General features: G+C 56.6%; 2 protein-coding genes across 2 annotated transcripts in view; one reads left to right on the top strand and one right to left on the bottom strand.

Moving 5' to 3' along the window:
• LOC114082774 (E3 ubiquitin-protein ligase rififylin) overlaps positions 1-18,389 on the bottom strand; it is a 786,130-nt gene that overhangs the window by 371,369 nt on the left and 396,372 nt on the right. The window lies entirely within an intron of this gene.
• Positions 1-18,389, top strand: part of LOC139703716 (transmembrane protein 132E) — a 49,004-nt gene that overhangs the window by 19,601 nt on the left and 11,014 nt on the right. The window lies entirely within an intron of this gene.

The raw sequence follows: 18,389 nt of genomic DNA on the forward strand, positions 1-18,389 counted from the left end.
CCGGGAAGCAGGAAGGGGTCTGAGTGCAGTGGAAGCAAGAGGGTCCCTGCACAGGGAGACAGGATCTGCTTCTCTGGTGGTCCTCCAGGAAGTGCTGGAGGTGGCATGGCCTCTTGGGAGACCTTCCTGTCACTATTCTGCAGCCTAGGCTCCCTTGCATGGGCTAGGGTGGCCTCCCTTTTGAAGTCTCCTGTGTGCTCACAAAGTAGAACGCCATGAGGGTCAGAGGGTCAGGGTGCGGGAGAGTGATGGTGGAGGAGACCCTTGGCTGGGCTCCTCTCCTGGAGGAGGCACCATGTTTCCTGTCACATGAGTGTGACCTCGCATTCCCAGGCGTGGGTGCCGGGGCCCTGGAGGCTGACAACTCACAGGCCACGAGATCTGCCAAGGTGACGAGGGACCCCAGGGAAGCACCACTCAGCCCCTTCCCCTTACTACAGATGGGAACGCTGGGCCCAGATGTCCCCTGTGCCCTATGCACTGAGCAGATGTGCTCCCCAGAAGTCAGCAGATGACCTCCAGGCTCAGCCCGGCATTGCCATCTGGTTACAGTAATAAAGCCCTGGGCCGTGCCAGGTGCCAGGAAGAGGAGAAGGGCGCTGTGGCCCCCAGCAGACAGAGCCACGGTGGGACCCAGGTGCATGGCCTGGCCTGGTCCCTGGAACACGCACCCATCTCCCCGTGCCACTCCCTCTCCCCCATCTCTCCACTCCCTGGCCACATCTGGCCTGAGCCCACCAGGGACCCGGCTGTGCGGCTGTGAAGTGACAGCCACAGTGGCCACCTCGCACTGAGCGCACACCCAGTGCTGGGCGTCCGTCTAAGGGCCTCGCATGTTTCATTTGTTTAATCCTCATGACAACAGCATTTTGCAGGCCCAGAGAGCGGGGTAAGCTGCCCAAGGCCACACATGGCCCTGGTAGGTAGGGAGCTGGCCTCCTCACTGTCACCACCCTGCTCAGACCTGCTGGACTTCCCTGGACCATGCATCACACCCCGAGTGCCTACTCTGGCCCCAATCTCTTCCCTGCAGGCCACTCCCCAAGAGAGTGAAAACCTGACCGAGTCATCCCGGCCCTCCACCTGCGATGGCCTCCTCTCCTGTTACTGGGGCAGAGGGGCAGATCCTCGGGGCTCCTGGTGGCAGTGTCCAGGGCCCTGTGGTCTGGCCTCCCTGGTCTGTGTCACCACACACTTCTCCACTCTCCTCCCAAACATGCACACACACTGTGCCCACCCCACGCAGGTGACCACGGTCACTTTAACCAGGCTCCTCCTGACAGTTCCTACTCGGCTCCCTGCTGAGGTCACTGTACTTCCTGGGTGGCCTCATCTGCCTGCTCTGGGTGCCCCCAACAGCTCTGTTAGCTTCTTGCAGGTCTGTCTCCCCTCAGAGGCCAGTTGTGACTTACTCCTTGCCCCACGTGGAACACAGTAACCTCCTAAAGGACCAGAAGAAGGATGAATGCACTCTGAGAACGAGAAAGCCCAACGTCTAATGAGAATGATGGGTGACTAGTAGCACTGCCAAGGGTTATGACAGCACCACTCGGTGTCAGGCCCTGTGTGTGTGGCACTCACCGTCCCATCCTCAGGCAACCCTATGAGGTAGATGTTACCATCAGCGCTACAAAGGACAGGAGGCTGAGGCTCAGCAAGGTGAAGCAACTTGCTCAAGGTCACACAGCCAGAAAGAGGCAAGACTGGGATTCAAAACCAGGTTGATCTAGAGGCTGCTACTGCCTGGAACCCAGCTCCCCGGAGCTGCTCAGGAACTTGGGGTGGGGGGGGCAACGCTGGAGGAGCCCGCAGACATGCTGGCTGCACGGAGAGGAACATGTCTGTCCTCACTGCCTGAAGACCTGCTTTTATTTCCTTATGTAATCAGCCGTGAAGTCCTAAGTGAGCAGACTCAGGTCCCTTGTCCCTGACTGTCACACGGGCAATTGGGGCCCTCAGAGCATGAACCGTGTGATGAGAGAAGCTGGGCCCAGCTTCAAGATCCTCACTGTGCTTCAGAGTTGGGCCCAGAGAGCCGTCTCCTGTCAGAACATAGAGGTCAGGTGTCCTCAGTGCCCTGGCCTCAGGGGTGGGTGTGGCCAGGCAAGATGGGGCAGCCTCTTCCAGGCCTTTCCTGCCTCCCCAGAGCAAGCCCCAGGTGCCCCCAGCCTCTCAGCAGCCTGACCTGGCCCTGGTGTCCTATTTGACTGCTAACAAACAAGGAACTGCCTTGTGGCCTTGTTAAGCGGTGGCCTTGCATACTGGCAGGGGAAGGGCTGCGGCTACCCCTCCGAGGCCCCTCAGCATGGCTGGATTCCATGCATCTAGGAAAGATTTATCAGTTATTGCCATGCATATGCCATAACCCCCTGCCCCTGCCATGATTCTATGCCCTTAAAAACAAGGAGTATTTTCTTCTCGCGAGTATGCAGGTGCCTGGGGCTTGGTGACTCCAGGCCCTCCCACTGGCTGGACCCCCAGTCACTCTGGCCAGTCCTGGCCTGTGCACGTTTCTCCCTTGCTGTCTGCACCAGGCCCTCCTGGAAGTTCATTCTTCTTTTAGCAAAAAAGGCCCAATCATGCCAAAAGGATGGCTCTTCCACCCTCTGCGTGTTTCCCGCTGGCTAAAGTCTCCTTGGCTTCAGCCAGGCATGGGCAAGCCCAGCTCAGGAGAAGGCAAGCTCATCCCAAGGTCCATGGCTGGGTGCCGCTGGGCCCTGCTATTCCAGACCCTGAAGAACTGAGACCACTGGTTCAGTCTCTCACCCAAGAAAGGGTGGTCCAGAGGTCACAAACGGAAGGGGGCTGAGAGGACACAGGCCTGGAAACTGAGGCCCAGGGATGGGAAGGGACACCCGCCAGTCACACAGCCAGGGCTGGGCAGAATCAGAAGACAAATCACATGGGTTTGGAGTTCTAGATCCCATCTGCCACACGGCTCTGCCTCTCCCTTACCTCCAGGACGGCTCAAAAGCCTGGTCCTGGGAGAGGGGTGCCCAGCCTCAGTTTTTGCTGGGTCTCCTGCCAAGGAAGGAACAGAAAGGGACACCTGGGACTGAGGGGAGTGTCCCACCCCTGTGTCTGTCAGCTTCCATCCCTATGATAAATACCCGAGATAACCAACTTAAAGAAAAGTTTATTTTGGCTCCAGTTTCAGAGGTTCCCATCTGTGATTGGGCAGATCTATTGCTTTTAGGCCTTGGGGTGAGGGACAGCACATCATGGCAGGAGTGTGTGGCAGAGCAAAATCATCCCATCCATGGCAAAAAACATGACAGAGGAAGAGGCTGGGTCCTACTATCTCCTTTGAGGACACGCCCCCCAATGGCCTACCCTCCTCCCATTAAGCTCCACCTCTTAAAGGTTCCTCCACCTCCAAAAAATACCAATTCTTTATCCCAGGAGACTTTGAGGGTCATTCTAGATGCCCCGATCCCATGGCCTCCCCTAATGAGCAGAGACAACGGCTGTTGGGATGTCTCCAGCTCCAATCTCACCTTCCCCTGTGGCTGCACCTCCTCTGCCAAAGTGAAGTACAAGGGCCCCTCTCTCCACACCATCTCCCACTCATCCCTCCCTCTCCTCTCTCCTGACCTCCTTCCTTTGCTCCTCCACCCTCCACGCAGTAGGCAGCAGTGCCATCCAATAGGAGCCTCCCACAACCTGGGCTGGAAGGGCATCGGGCCACCTCCACCCGTGCAGAAGGCTCATTTAGCATCCCTGATGGAGACTGCCAAGCTTCAAGCGCCTGGGGTCCTCCCAGGGACTGGAACTCTGCCCTACGAGGCAGCCTCTTCTGTGCTGGGCAGCTCTGACCCCAAGAAATCACTAACTTATTTTTCGTTCCCAGGCTGCCCTCAATCAATATTGGTTGACCTAATTCAACCAATATTTAGGAAAATCTTACACCAGCTGGGAACTGGAATAGAGATGGGAATCCCTATCTACCTCCTCAAGGGCCCTGAGGGCACAGGGAGACAGACAAGGACAACATGGGCGGGAGAGACAGGTGCTCAGATAGGGAAGGAGGGGACAACGAGTGAATCCCTTCCACAAGGAGACCCCAGTTCTCTGTCCAAAACACCTTGACATCAAATGTGAGGGCTTTGTTTCTCCACACCAGCAATTCACCAGGTACCAAGTGAATGTCCTACAATTGGATCCAATTCTGACACTAGCTGCCGGGCGTTCCTGCGGGGTTGATGGGTTAAGGGCTCTATCCCACGAGACTGCTCCCTACCTCAGATGCGAGGGCAAGTACGGGCTGCCAGGGTACCCGTGCTCCTTCCATCTTGGCTACCGGGAGCCTCTCCTCAGGTTCTATAATTTGCTCTGACAGCTCGAGGAACTCAGGGAAACATGCTTACCATTGCCAGTTTATTAGAAAGGATATTGTTAAAGGACACAAACGAGCAATCGGACAGAGAGGTACATAGGGAGAGATAGTGCAGGAGCTCCGTCCCCAGGGAGCTGGGTGCACCGTCCATCCAGGCACACGGTGTGTTCACTACCCAGAAACTCCCCCCATCCTGCAGTGGAATGGTCTCATGGAGGTTCCTTATGCAGGCAGGATGGGTTGCATATTTAACCATTAGTGGTCAACTCAATCTCCGGCTCCTGACTCTGCCCAGAGGTCAGCGGAGGGGCCATGGGGCCAAGTCTCCAAGCACATGGTTGGTTCCCCGGGCAACCAGGGCCTCCTCCTAGAGCCAGCTCATTAGCATAAACTCAGGAATGGGGTAAAGGGGTTCATTATGAATATCGGAAGATGGTCCTCTCACTCTATCATTTGGAAAGCTCAAAGGTTTTAGAAGCCACGTGTCAGGAACAAGGGACAAAGATCCAATGTTATTTTTCTTATTATGTCACAGTATCACTTTTCCCCAGGATACCCCTTTGGGGTGCTTTGGAGATAGAACTGGGTTTGAATTCCAGATCTGTGATCTGGGTGGCAGCTGAGCTGCTGCAGTGTGTCTCTGTGTAGACTTAAGACCACAGGTGCGTTCTCTGGTGGCAGAAAGAGTGGGGGTATCGTCTCGTTACCGTTGACAATGCGCCGCAGGATGGAATTAGCACTCGGCACATCTGCACCCATGATATGAAACTTTGACTTTCCGAGTGGGACCTTCCCCTTCCCACAGGTTGGAGTCTTCAGTGAATTGGGAATCCAGTTCTCTAATCCACTTTGCCGTCTCTCCTTCTTGGAACTGAGGCGTGGAGGTGCTTGGCAACCAGACCCAGATGTGGGCATTCAGAACACATAAGAGTTATCTTTTTAGTAGAGACCAGGGAGCAGGTGGCCTTAGCACTGAAGAGGATGTCATCTGCTTTTGTGTGGCCTCTTCCAGAATCTGAGGACTATAGGGAACTTCAAAAATGTCTAGTTGAATACTCCAGCTGATGTTTGGAGTCAGGAGGGCGAGGACAGTGGAGATACAGCCTAGAAGTCCTACTTCCCATCTGGCACTCACAGCTGAGTGGTTAATCAGCTCGGGCTCTCCTCTCTTCCCCTGGGCTGGGACTCGGGTCCTAAATTGCTCTCATCTCAGATTCTTTGGCATGAGACACAAAGATATCTAAAACAGTCTGGCTCCCTGCAATCTGGACAGGCTACCTGGAGGAGGTGGCGTTTTTTTCAGCATCTTTTTAAATGCGGGGGGGGGGGGGGGGCAGGGGGGGTGCATCAAGCAGCAGTGAGGAGGCATGTTCTAGGAGCTCTGGGGGCTGCCTGGGGAGGGTCCCATGCTCAGCTGTGCATGCCACCCCCCCCCCCTTCTGCTCTCCGGGCACCTTCATAAGCAGAAGCTCGGGTCAGGCCTGAGGCAGGGGTGGGAGGAGAGGAGATGGAGGTCTAGGGTGGAGTGAGAGGAGGACAGGAAGAGGAAGCAGGATGCAGCTGTAAAGAGCCCTCAGGGGAGGGAAGGAGATGCCCCTTCCCCTCGGGATGCCCGGCCCTGGGCAGAGGGTTTGGTCCTCCGTAGCTAGGTTAGCTGGCCAGATGTGCTACTGACACAAGGACAGCTCAGGAGATTAATTATAGCAGCAGCTCCTCAAGCGAGGCACCAGCACCTCCTCCACTTCACCCTGTGATGGGTGGGGGTGGGGCACAGGGACAAGTGCCAGCTCACAGTGTCACACCCCTCCTCCTAGTGGCTCCCCCACTGCCATGAGACCATGCCCTGGACTATCAGTCCTGGAATTAGCCCACGCGAAAATCCATGACAAGAACATCAGGACCTGGGGGGCCCCTCACAGAGCCCCCGGGGCCCCAAGGAACACTCGAGAGCCTTTGGAATGAAGCCACAGGCCCCACAGCCAGGCGCTCAAAGCCTTGGCCCTCCAGGGCCCACCCTGCCTGTCTCATCTCTCTGCTTTTCCTGTTTCATGCCTCTCCATCCACACCTGCCTTCCCTCCCTGGTTCCCACGTGTCACCCTGTCCTTTCCACCCGAAGTGTCCCTGACCTCCCCCATCCCAGGTGCCACCGCCGCCAGCCTCTGGTTGAGTTTCCACCCACTCTTCAAGACCCTCTGCTCAGCAACCGCTCCCTCTGAAAGTGCTCCCCGTGTGGGCGGCTGGCTGGCTCCCCCTGGAGCCCCAGGGAGCTCTCACTTCTTCGAGGGCTCCCTCCCGGCGCTGCCCACCTTTTAGCATGGTTATTTATGCACTTGTCTGGTCTCCCTGTTAGCCGGCAAATTCCTTAAGGGCAGAAACTATCTTCTTTATCTCTCTCTCCCTGGCAGCTCCCAGCAGGGTCTTTGCAAAGAAAGGCTGAATAAATATTTATTTGTTGAATATCTTTGAGGATCCGGTAACAAGCCCTAGCACTGTCCCAGGCACCTGGGCGGCAGGGGGACAGGCCTGGACCTTGCCCTCAGCAAGGTTCCACCTGACACAGTGACAGTGACAGCTCAGAGCAAAAGGACAGGCGGTGGATGTGGTGGCTCAGACACGGGGGGCCTAACCCAGCCCTTGTAGAGCTGTCAAGAAAGCTCTCATAGAGGGGGTGACACCTGGGAGATGTCCAGACACGGAGGACACCAATAGGGTGGAATGTGTGGGGAACAGCACCGCTGAGAGAGGGAACAGCATTGCAAAGAAATAGCGAGAGAGGCCCAGGGTTATGGGTGGCTGGGAGGTGGGAAGAGAGTACTCAGGAGCAGCTAGGGACAGACAGTTCAGGGCCAAAGGGAACACCCGTGGAAACCTGAGCTGGGGAGCAGGAAGGTGAGCATCCCTCAGAGAGAAAGAATGGGTGGCCGTGAGGTGGAGCCCCGGTGGAGGAGAGGACGGAGCTGTGAAATCCTGGGCCTGCGGGAACTGCCTCCTCTGGACCTAGGTTTTCCCATTTGTAAAGCAAGACTTGCAGCCCCTTCCTGGCACTGTTGGAGATGCCCGGGATGCTCAAGAAGACATCTCTCAGTCCATCATATGGCGCAAGATACACCTGGGGCAACAGGGTCTAGGCTTTGAGGGGCGGTTAGAGCAGGGGCCCCACCAATCATGGAGGGTCCCCTGGGGGAGACAGCAGGTGAGAGTGTCCCAGGGGAGCCTGGATCCCAGACTCCTCACAACTGTGCCTGAGTGGGCTTTGCTGGCCCCGTTTTGCAGATGGAGACATTGAGGCTCAACTTCTCCCCAAGGGCCCTGGGTCTGCTGCAGCCCATACCCCTGCCCAGGGCCCAGGAGACCCCAGGGACTCCTAAGGCCCAGCTCCAAACCCACCCCCCTCACGGGCAAGCGTGTGTGAGCGCTCTCTCTCTCTCTCACACACACACATACACACACACACACACACACACACACTTTCCTTTTCTGTTGTTTGCGGCTAATTGCTTATTAGGAGATGCAGGCGGCTGCACCAGTGGGCAGGCTCAGCTTGCTCCGCTATAATTAGGATAATGCACATTCGTCATTTAGTGTAACTCACAGCGCGCCCCTCCCCCGCACTCCTGCTGCCACCCACCCCCTCGTTCCCAGGCCAGAGCCACCTTCTGCACAGGTCCTGCTAGGCTCCTTCCCGGGCGCCCTCCCGCTGCCCTGGCTCCCCTCCTCTCCCTCACTCCTCAGCCACAGGCTGGCCACCCCGGTTCCCCCCTCTTTCCCTGGGTTCTCTGGCCTCTCCCCTGCCTCCCCTGCCTCCAGCCTCAGCCTTGCCTTCTTTCCGATGCTCCCCCTCCCCCTCCCCCTGGGGCAGGTCAGTTTCCGCAGGTGGGGTAGGCAGGCCAGCAGAGCAGGTCAGCCACCAGCCTGTGAGGACAGGTGTTGGTGGCAGTTCTCATCCCTGATTGACTGACAGAGTCCAGATCCCACTCTCAACCTGTCTGTCAGAGCTGCCCTCTGGTCCTGCCCTCCTCCTGCCCTGAGCCCTGGTGTCGGGGTGCTGAGGACTGGGCTGGCAGGCCACCTCTCCAAGAGGCCCCTTCACTGCCCTCTTCTCCAAGTCACTTGTGGCCACCCTAAACCCCAAGAAACCCGGGTGCTTCAAGTGAAGGTGGAACTCCCCTAGTGCTCACGGAACAGAAAGCCCCTGACTTCAAGTGGCCTGGGTTAGGGGAAGCTGGTGGTGGGGACACTTGGGAACAAAGGACTATTAAGACAGTTTCCTCTGACCTCTAGACCCACACCCATTGGCTGGCTCCAGACCTGGGGACTAAAGAACCCCTTGACCTGGCTTCCTCCAGTCCAGGCTCCCCACTCAGCTCTCTCCATCGAGACAGGGACCTCACATCAGATCCCTTACAGCTGGGCAGACTGAGGGCTGGGGCTGCAGGTTTGCTGGGGAGGTCACTGCTGGGGACAGGCTGAGAGATGGGGGCCCTTCTAGATTTGCAAAAATCCAAGCTCTTTCTGGGGGTGAGGGGTGCTGAGCTGGAAACATAATGGCTTCTTGTCTTCGCAAGCCTGCTAGACGCCTGGTCCCAAGCCTGAGGTCACAGATGCAGAGGGACAAATAGACACAGGCCCCTACTCACAGCAGACACAGGGAGAACCCAGGCCACCATACTCTTGGAGGGGCAGGGCTTCTGTCCCCACAACAGATACCCTTCCTCTGCCCTGACTTCTCCTCTCAATACTGGGCCATGAAGCTCCAGGTCACTCTGTCTTGGGACCCCACGGCCCAGCACAAGCCTGGCTGTACCTCTTACAGAGGTAAGAGGTCCCACAGAGGACCACACCGGCCCATCGGGCTACCCCTTCTCACCCCCAAGACTGAGGGGATGGCAGGGACCCTGACCCAGCTGGTCTCCAGGACCAAGGAGCCTTTTCTTGGTCTCCCCTAGGACTAGGACTGCTCTCAGTCTGGTGGCAGGGCTCCACCAGGGGCCAGAGGGAGGGTCCCCTGGGGCCAGCAGGGGGAGGGGACCAGAGCCCCAGGGAGGGTGCTCTTTCACTGTGTGCTTTGGGCAAGCCCTCCCCACCACCACCATTACCCAAGAGTACTGGAGGCTGGCAAAGCTTGTTGGAGTCCCATGGCCACCTGTCCTCCTGGTCCCCTGGCCCTCCTCTGGGCCCTTGGGGAGCTAGTGAGCTAAGCTCACCCCATTCTTTCATTCTGCCATGGGTCCTCCCCTCCCCAGTCCTCTGCCAGGGCCTTTGATTTCCGTGAGCCCCAGCCTCTAGGCCAAGAGCACAAAAGGAGTGTCCAGGTAAGGACAGATGACCCAGGGCGCACCAGCCAGAGAAGCTTGGTGGGCTGTGTGTGAGTGTGTGTGTGTGTGCTCACGCTCATGCTCACACTTGGGTTGTGTCAGCAGTCACAGCCCCCCAGGGTCCCCCTGTCCCCCATTCCTTCATTCTCCAGCCCTCTCTTCAGCTTTGACCCTGGGCAAGGCTCTGTACTTGGGATGACAGCGGGCGGCCCTGCCCTGAGCAGGGGGCATTTCCCCCAGCAGCCAGCCTGGGAGAGCAGTGGGGGTTCCCCCTCCCCAGAACCGGCCATCCGCTGCCGGGCCTGGGAGGACCCCTGGACCCTGGCTCAGGAGGCGGTGGGGATTCAGCTAATGAGGGTGATAACGCTCAAATCAGAGCTAACATTTAGAGGGGGCTCGCTGTGCACTGGGCAGGGGAAACCTTCTGCAGATGACCTTCCCCTAGAGCGTTTGGTTCTCAAAGCCACCACTGAAAGGGGTGCTGTTCCCACCCCCTTTACAGTTTAGGAAGCCAAGGCCGAGGGTGCTAAGCCAGTCCCACCCCCACCCTCCTGACCCAAAGGTTCCTCCTCAGCAAAATGCCGGGGAGGGACCTGACATCCCTTCTGCCAAGAGCTAGGGAGTTCCCATGCGGGTGGCAGGGAGCCAGGGCCGCTGGGTGAGCCGCCCGGCAGGCCCTGGGGGAGGGGGGGCACCCCTCCTGCAGCTTCCTCCCAGCCCACTTAGTCCAGCCTTGGGCAGCCGCCAGCATGGGGGTGGGGCGGTGGCCGCCTCTCCAGGATTTACAGCCTGCCTGAGGGGCTACTGCAAGCTTCCAGGCCCTTCCTCTCACCCTTCTGGGGGGCGTGGCCACAGGCTGCTCACATTCAAGGCACCAGGCACGTGGGGCCCTCAAATCTGGGGAGCAGCACTGGAGGAGAGGGCACACCCTCCTGCCCTTCAGGAGCACCCCCATGGGCTCTAGAGGTGGGGTCTGCAGCCTCACGGTGGGGAGCACCAGCTGCTTTGGGAAGGGGCAGGTGGGCGGGCTAGGGCTGGGTGGACATCTGCAGCAGGCTGTAGGCCCCAGGGAAGCACCTCTTCCTCTGCCTACACACTGGGCTCCTCTCCCCTCCAGCCCATGGTCCACGGCAGCTCCAGCCTCCAGTGGGTGCACGCCCACGGGGCCTGGCCTGTATGGAGGAATCTCTGCAACTTAGACAAACCCAGAGGTGGCGCTGGAGTGGCCGCAGAGCTGGCCTGGGCTGGGCTAGAGCCTCACCTTGAGCAGCAGCATCTGTCCACAGCTGCAGGGGCCCTGCCCTGGGAGGGAGGGGAGGCTGTGTTCTGGGCCCTGCCGTTGTTAACCCCCTTGGAACAGCTGAACTCTGCCTGCTGCAGGGACCCCCGAGATCCCTGCACACACAACCCTGCCCACCTCTAGCCACCCATGCGGCATGCGGGGCAGGGGTTATAAGCCGATCCCTGATGAGGACTTGAGCCCAGAGAGGAGAGGGGACCTGACCAAGGTCAGCGGCAGAGCTTCCTGGGCTGGCTTCTAGGGCCCCTGACAGCAAGTACTCCTTCCACCTCCATGCTTCCTTCGAGGCCCTTGGGACACTGCTTTGTGCACCTGTCAACTCTGACTTGTCCTATTTAACTGAACAGACATTGACAGAGGACCTGCCATGAGCCAAACAGGCACCAAGTGCTGGAGAAAAACAGGTCAGCACATCCCTCCTCTCAGAACCCAAACAACCAGTAAGTGACAAGTGAAGGAATCAAGAAGCAGATGACACGGAGCACCGACTCTACCAGGGATGACACTAACCCATTTTCTTATTTAATCATGGCAACTTCATAAAATAAGTTCCCTGATCTTCACTTTACATGAATGGAAATCAAGGGTCAGAGAGGTTAAGTCACTTGCCCTGGATCACACAGCTAAGAAATGTCAGAGCAGGGATTTGAATGTGAGTTTGTTTCTCCAAAGCCACACAGTTTCCCTTTTTTTTTTGTTTGTTTGTCTTAATTCCTTTATTTTTATTCTTGGAAAAGCTTCAAACACTCTCCTTCATCTATTGTTTTCTTTGTAATTTTACAAGCAATACATGTTCATTGCAGACAATTGGAAAATACATAAAAGCATGAAGTAAAAAAATAACAACAATCACCCGTAATCCCCACCCCTCTGAGATAACCACCATTAGCATTGCGGTATGTTTCCTCTCCGTCTGTGTTTCTCATGTAAGATCAGTACTGGGCCACAGAGCCTCTTTGTGCTCTTCCTTGTCAGTTTAACACTATTTTGTGAGCATTTTTTTCAACTGAGTAAACATTAAAAAACAAAACAAAACAAAAAACTTGATCTCTAATGGATGCGCACCTATCCATCTTGTGCATTTGCATTTATTTAACACAACATTACTTTTGGACATTTTAGGTCCTACCTAATTCTTTACTAATAAGCGTGACATCACAGTGAACTCCTTTTTCCATAAACCTTTGAGCAGATTTCTGCTTATTAGATCCCCGCAGCAGGATTTACTGGGTTAAGGAGCATGAACATTTTTTAAGGCCTTTAAAACAGATTTTGAAATTGCTTTCTGGAAAGCTTACCCACTTTACCCTTTACCAACGGGGCAAGAGCGTGCCCATTTCTGAAAGCCCTTGCTAAGTACCAAGTACCACTCATTCTCTTTAAAAACCCGGGGAGGTTTCTCCTGACCTGGGTGTGCCCATGGCAGCCCTGCTCTGCAAAGTCTGCCGCGTTGTTTTGGCTGTGAAGCCTTGTTTGCCCATGGGAAGTCGGGTGCAGAGAGCAGCATGCGAGGTCAGACCCTCTGACCAGCCAAGGACAGGCAGCCGGCCCTTCCAGAGCCCCTGTCAATGCTGAAGCTGGGTGTTTCCCCAAGCCAGTCCCTCCCACCCGCTATGTCGTACCACTCCTGTGGCCCTCCGGGTCAGGGCTGGGGAAGGGTTGCTGGGTGTAGCCATCCCTGGCCTCCTGGTCGCGGGCCAAGGGGCCCCTGGGACCCTCCCCACCTGCGTTGGTATGGTTCTTGCTCCCTCTCGTTGGCTCTTTCATTGGTCCACTCCCTGATGCATGGACCTGGTGCCTATCTGGTCAGGCACTATTCCAGGCTCTGGAAATTCATCGTCATTACCCGTCAGCGTAGTCTCATGGCACTGTGCAACCCCCTACCTCTTCAGCTCCTCCACCAACCCTCCCTACTTAGTGCTGTTTTCCAAACTTCCGTGATGGTGACAGCACCTGGGATGAATGCTAAACACCCAGGCTGCGGGGACTGTCCTCTGGGAATTCTGAAGTGTCCACCTGGATCGGTCCCCAGGCTTTGTATGCTGTTGTGTTGGTTCCAGATGATTCTTCTATTCCGGCAAGTTCCGGAGCAAGTGCTGAAGGATCTGCAGACACTGACCTCAGGCGTGGCCCATGGAGGAGCACTGTGCTCTCCCGGTCAGCCCAGCACCCTCCATCCCAACGGGCGTGCCCCACGGGGCCCCTCAGCCTCAAACTCACCAAAACTAATTACAGTTTTTTGTGGTTTTTTTTTCTGATTCACAAGTGATTAGTTTTAATTTGGGGACAATTAGAGGTAGAAGCAGGAGGTATCTGATCTTGATTAGAAGCAAAGAGATGGCCAGGGCACCAGCCTGCCTGGCCCCCGCCTCTGTGAAGACCCATCTATGTGCTCAGGAAGGTGAGGGAGGGGCCTGACCTCTGCACCCCCCCGGGAGAAAGCTCATCCGGCAGTGGCCAGAGGGACCCATATGCTCCCAGACAACTAGGACCAGCCTGAGATGAAAGGGAAGGGACTCTGTCTACCCACTAACCCTAAGCTGGTACCCCTCAGCCTCATAAGTAGATAGAATTGACATTTATTAAGCACCCACTGTATGCCACCCCTGGTTCTATGCACAGCGGACTCAGCTCCCGGGTCGCCCATATCCGGGTCCAGTTGGAAAGGCCACGGTAGGAAAGCAGGTTTCTGCCTCCTGGAGGTGGACGCGGCTGGAGAGACCTGTGCACTGCAGAGGGGCTCACGAGCCAGCGTCCCTTGCTCTTTGGTCATTTGCCTCTCATCCGCACTGGGCCATGCCCCTGATGTGTTCAGGCCAGAGCTACACAGAGCACAGAGCTGCAGGGAGAAGAGGAGCCATCTCCCTGGGAGGTGACATGAGAGGAGCTTCCGGGGAAGGGGACCCCCCGTGCTGGGCATGGAAGGAGACAAGGACCCCACGCCCACTCCATGCCCAGTTCCCCCTGGGGTCCAGGTGGATCGATGCCTTTCTACCCCACCTGCAGATTCCTTCCTCGGTCTCTTTTGGTTGTGGGGAGGACAGAGCTGGCCACGTCTGTGCAGGGAGGGTCACTTGCCAGCCATAGTTCTGGCAGGGTTCCGGGATGATGGGGAGGGCTGGGAACCTCAGTCATCGCTACCATTCCTCCGCCATCGGTGCCTCCATGTCTCACTGGGGAAACTGAGGCCAGCCCCCATGTTTGCTGGGTCAGCCACCATAACACAGCGCCCCAGGCTGGGCAGCTGGCTGCAGTGCGTCCTCGCTCTCCAGAGGCTGCAGCCTGAGACCAGGTGTCGGAAGGGCAGCTGCTGGCGAGGGCCCTCATCCTGTCTGTCCTGCGTCTTCACATCATCTTCCCTCTCTGTAGACCTGCGTCCTGGACCCTGGATTAGGGGCCCCTACAGCCTCCCCTTAACTCCATTCCCCCTCGAGACCCCATCCCCAAATACAGTCCCATTCTGAGATACGGGGCCTGAGGACCTCAACATAAGAACCAGGGGGACAACAGTTGAACCACGAGACCCTATCAGGAGCCAGAGAAGACATGGAGAAGTTCCTTCAACAGGAGACGGCACAGGGGAGAGGGTCCGGGTGGGTGGGAATTTTCAAATGATTCCTGGAGCCCTGAGGGGCAGGCGAGGGCCAGTACGTGTGCCCATGATTGCAGGCTCCCAGCCAGGCTGGGGGTGAGGGGCAGCTCCCGTGTTGAGTGTGTCCAAGGCGGGTGCAAGCTGTCACTTCCACCACCACCACCCTACTCCCCCACCCCCCCGCCCGGCTCACCTCTGAAGCACCTCTCTCTCTCGCCCACCTCCCGGCCTGGCCTGACCTTGGTCTCGTTGTTGATCCCCCCTCCCCCACCCCACATCCGTATTCCTTCTGGGAACCTTCCAGCAGCTTCTCCTCCCCAGGCCCGTGCGTGCCGTGCTCCAAGATGTCCAGAGGTCAGGGCCGTGTGCCTGTTAGCAAGCACACCCCTAGTATCACAGAAGTTGACCTACTGTGTGATCTGCTGCCTCCTCGCGTCTCACTTCCTCCACTCCTCCGGCCACACCAAGAGTGTTTCCAGGGCCACCCACGCTTCTAGGGGAAACTGAGGCTCAGAAAAGTCAAGCCACTTCCTTTTGGCTGCCGGAGAGCGGAGATTAGTGCCAGGGTGCCCGCGACCCACCTTGCTCCAAGCCACAGAGGAGACCTCAGGGCCCAGAGGACGGAGCGATTCCGAGTGGTGATGGGCAGGGGTGCTGTGTGTCCCAAGGACATAAATATGAAAATTGTGACACTGTCATCTTTCTGGCACCCCTTTCTGAATGCTGGCTGTTCCCTTAATCTAGGTACTATCCCTTCCCAGACTCGATTTCTCACCCACAAGGTGGCCAAAGGGCTACAAGAGGCACTCCTAGGTTTAGTGGCCGTCTGCTGTCCTCTTGCATGCCTCAGTGACAAGGAACTCGTGACCCCACAGCATCCCGGTCAGCGTCGGTTTCAACAAATGCTGATGAGGGCCCACTAAGTGCCAGGCCCTGTTCTAAGCAGAGGAGGGAGGCGGTGTGGGCATCCCTGGGGACAGTGTCTAGTGCACAGGAACCACACGGGCTCACCGTGTAAAGTCAGATGGCAATAAATTCTATGAAGAAAATAAATCAAGAAAGAGGACGGAGAGGGACCAAGGGGGGTGGGACATGCCACTATAGATGGGACGGCCTGGACAGATGGCGCTGAACAAAGATAGAGAGACAGGGAGAGAGAGAGGAGCGCTCTCAGGCAAAGAGGACAGCACATGCAGAGGCCCAAGGCGGACACATTTGCTCAGCAGATTCTGAGAACAGCAAGGGTGGGTTGAATCATCCAGGACCGTGGTTTTCAGACCACTTCTCTCCCCAGGAGGTAGATGGGGACATGCAAACACGGTTCCCCAATCCCTTCCTTCACGCCCCTCTGAGTCTGGTGGCCATCTGGTGGCCTCTGCCCCCACGGTGCCTTCCAAGGAGTCCAGATGGTCCACCGTGAAGTTGGGCTGGGGAGAGGGGCAAATGGAACTAAGTGCCACTTAGTAGCCTCTGGGGTCTCCTGGGGATAGCCAACGAGGGCAGGGTCACTGTTCTGACCCTCCACCCCTTCACTCCAGCCTATCCCACCCTCCCTGTGCCCTGAGCACTCACATTCTCCTGGCCACAGCTGCCCTTCTCCAAGTCAGAGGGACAAGCATGGTGGACTGTCCCCACCTCAGGCCCAGCATTCATAGGCTCTGGACACTCCCACCCAAATGAGTGCCTCATCCCCCCAGGGCTGCCTGACCACTCACAGAGCCTGTCCTACCGCTGGGTCTGTCAGCCACTATCAGCATCCCCATGAGGTGGGTGGGGCTCACGTCACCAATCAAATTTTAGAGATGGAATCTGAGGCTCCAAATGGGAAGGAACGTGCCCAGGGAGTGTCCTCAGTCCCACAGCCCATTTCCCTGCATCCTCCTGCTTTGATTGACTTCTATGGCCTGGCTCAGGACACTACTCTGGATATCCACAAGCCCACCTTGGGGCAAGTCCTCCCAGGCTGCAGGGACATGTTCTGAGATTCCAGATGCCAATCAGGAAGGTTTTTGGTGTCTCTGCAAACATCTTCCTGACCTCATCTTGGATTCCACGGCCCCACTTCCACCCCCATAGCTCTCTGCTGGCTACATAGCATCCAGCAGGAAAGAGGGGCCTGGACACCGAGGTCTCCTGGGAATGCAGTGAGACTGTCTGGTGGCAAAAGCATGGGCTGCCCAGGGGACCAGGGACCAGCGTTTCCCCAGTGGGTTCTCAGGGCTGCTCATGAGGACCCTTAAGAAGGAGTGGAGAGACCAAGCACCTCTCCTCCTACAACTGACCCCAAGGGCCTTCGCTCAAGCCAATTGCCTTATTTTGTTGAATGAGGAGATGAAACTACAGATTTTCAAAATACGAGGGAGAACCCGGACCCTCAAGTTCAGGGAATTTTTAGCTCACTGCTTTCGGGAGGAAGTGGGTGTGAATGTTAGTGAAACTATCAAGGTTTCAAGGACAGTGATAAAATGATAAATATACGTAAGCTCCAAGACAGTCTGGCGCTGACCAGGGGTCTCCCCTTTAAACAGAGATGGCTCAGAGGAGATCAGCCAGGATTTGTTGAAGCCTTGCTTGATGCCAGACCCCATAGACAATCAGCTCCCACCCAACGCAGGATGGGAGAGGACCCTGGAGAAAAGGGCAAAGCTCTGAGTGAGACACATCCTAAAGGGCTTCCTGGAGAAGGTGGCATTGGAGGAAGATTCTGATTTGAATAAGGAGAGGGTTGGATGTAAAGGGCTCAGCATGAGCAAAGGAGGGGCCATAAGGCCACATGGCGGATGCAGTAAGGACACTCAGTTACCTGGTTGTCCTGCTGGAGGGGCTTGAGAAAGGGAGTCCTAGGGGAAAGAGGGTCCTGGGTCTACAAGTAGAGGGCCCTGTGAGGTGGTGTGGGCTTTATCTTGTAAGAAGGATTCCTTAGGGATACCTCCCCACGTTTGCATTGTGCTGCACAATTGATAGAGCATTTCCTTATCGGATTCGCCAACGCAGAACAAATAACAATAACCAGCATGATTATCATCCTGATTTTAAAGTTGACAGATGTGACTCAGAGAGTTTATGAGAAGATCCAGAAAAGGATCTCCAACTTCAGGCCTCCACTGTAGGTCCTACCTGTGCCCTGACAGTGCCATCATGTTTTGAGACAGGAGTGAGGGTCGCTAAGGTCTGGCCTGTCCAGGAGAAGGGCGGCTCTGGCTGCTGTGGTAGGGGAGGGGGGAATGTCAGGATGCCAGAGAGGAGGAGAGAGGGGGTGAGGGGAGACCCAGTTAGGCATTACAACAGGAGTGAGGCCTGACCTGGGGCAGGGTCCTGGGGATGGAGGGCAGAGGACAGCCCAGGACAAAGCAATTGGCCAGCAGGCAGAATTGCTAGAACTTGGCAGCTTCTCGGTAAACGGGGCAAGGGTTGGGAGAAGGGAGAAGCCAAACACAAGACCCACATTTAGGTTTGGGAGACTGAAGACAAGATTCCCTGTTTATATAGTGTGTGATAAGAGGGAACAAGGGGAACTAGGGGGTCCCTGGGGACCCCTACATCATCTGAGACTGCTGGTGCAGTTAAGGACTGGGGCTTGAGAGCCAAGTAGCCTCAGGTTCAAATCCTGCTCCTGGCTCTTTTGCCCAGGCAAGTTGGGTAAGTTATTAAAGTCCCTGTCATCTTTGTTCCTTTATCTATACGATGCAAGTGTAGGTACTCAAAAAAAAGTTATTGTCAGGAAAGTGATTGAGTGGATAGAAATCATAACAATGCCCACCTCCAAGGACTGCACTGAGGATCAAACAAGCTAACACTGGCCGAGCACGGAGCACTGGGCACAGAGCCCAGCGTGCAGGGAAGAG

The sequence above is a fragment of the Marmota flaviventris genome (assembly GCF_047511675.1).
Source record: "Marmota flaviventris isolate mMarFla1 chromosome 17 unlocalized genomic scaffold, mMarFla1.hap1 SUPER_17_unloc_1, whole genome shotgun sequence".
NCBI classification, from domain to species: Eukaryota; Metazoa; Chordata; class Mammalia; order Rodentia; family Sciuridae; genus Marmota; species Marmota flaviventris.